Source organism: Arachis ipaensis, chromosome B06 (assembly GCF_000816755.2).
Source record: "Arachis ipaensis cultivar K30076 chromosome B06, Araip1.1, whole genome shotgun sequence".
Classification (NCBI taxonomy): Eukaryota; Viridiplantae; Streptophyta; class Magnoliopsida; order Fabales; family Fabaceae; genus Arachis; species Arachis ipaensis.
The window spans coordinates 83,689,604-83,690,877 of record NC_029790.2 but is presented as its reverse complement, the minus strand read 5'-3'; the positions used below and the strand labels follow the sequence as shown (position 1 = coordinate 83,690,877).

General features: G+C 42.0%; 1 long non-coding RNA gene across 1 annotated transcript in view; it reads right to left on the bottom strand.

The window, feature by feature from the left end:
- LOC110263372 overlaps nt 84–1,274 on the bottom strand; it is an 11,407-nt gene continuing 10,216 nt past the window's right edge. The window contains exon 3 of the long non-coding RNA XR_002348903.1: nt 84–136. This is a non-coding gene — a long non-coding RNA (uncharacterized LOC110263372). The remainder of the gene's footprint in view (nt 137–1,274) is intronic.

The window sequence follows — 1,274 nt, the reverse complement described above, 5'->3', positions numbered from 1 at the left end:
AACGTTAGCCTCCAAGTTAGGGGGCTAACGTTGGGGCTAACTTCATGCCTCCTGGTTCAATTTCACTTATTCCATTGTCCTCTCTTCACTCCTAGCCATTCCTCTTTGCTTCAACCTTTCTCCAAGCTTTCTTCACCTATCATTAATCAACCAAACTCATCAAAGCTATGCTCAAAATCATGAGATATTCATTCTTTCATAATATGCAACAAATATAGCATAAAACCTCATGAAATGGCATAAATTCATATATGGTTGGTTCAATCAAAGGAAGCATGAAAATCTACCCACTTGGCTTGCTTATGGCTCAAGAAAGTGCATAAAACCTATTGTAAACAAAGGAAAAAGGCATAGAAAAACATGACATGGTAACATGTCATCAGAAGACCCACGTTAGTCTCCACGTTAGTTACATTAAGGTGGGAACTAACGTGGAAGGAAAGGGAGATGCCAACGTTAGTGGAAAAGGTGATCTCCACTAACGTTTGCGAAGTAAAAAGACCCACGTTAGCTTCCACGTTAACTACATTAACGTGGGAACTAACGTGGAAGGAAGGGGAGATGCCAAAGTTAGTGGAAAAGGTGATCTCCACTAACGTTTGCGAAGCAAAAAGACCCACGTTAGCTTCCACGTTAACTACATTAACGTGGTAGTTAACGTGGGCAAAAGTCTCACCCAGCAGCCTGACCATGCCTTCTTCAAACAAGAATAACTTGAGCCACAAAGCTCCAAATGAGGTGATTCCAGTGGCATTGAAAAGTAGGATTCCAGAGCTTTCCAAGCATATATGGCACTACATTGTGGACACTACATTTGAGGGAGAAAATCTGTCCCGAAAGTGCAAAGATGAAAATGGTATCAACCTGTAGTAAGGCCGGCTGACCTCTTCACCTTCCAAGAAGTATAACTTGAGTTGTAGAGCTCCAAATGATGCGCTTCCAAAGGCGTTGGAAAGTAGACATCCAGGGCTTTCCAAAAATATATAATAGTATGGGGTGGACATTAAGTTGAGCTTCAGAAACTGGAAATTTTCAGCCCCTGATCGCGGACGTTATTGGCACTCACGTTTGCCAATAACGCAAGCCACTATGCCAGCAACCCTGTCCCCTTCAAAGGAGCATAGTCCCCTTCAATAAATTGAGTTATAGAGGTCCAATTGAGGTGATTCCAGTTGCGTTAGAAAGCTGATATTTAGAGCTTCCAACGATATATGATATATAATAGTGGGCATGAAATTGGAGCACAAACCAGAGGCATCTTTTAAGCCCCAAAA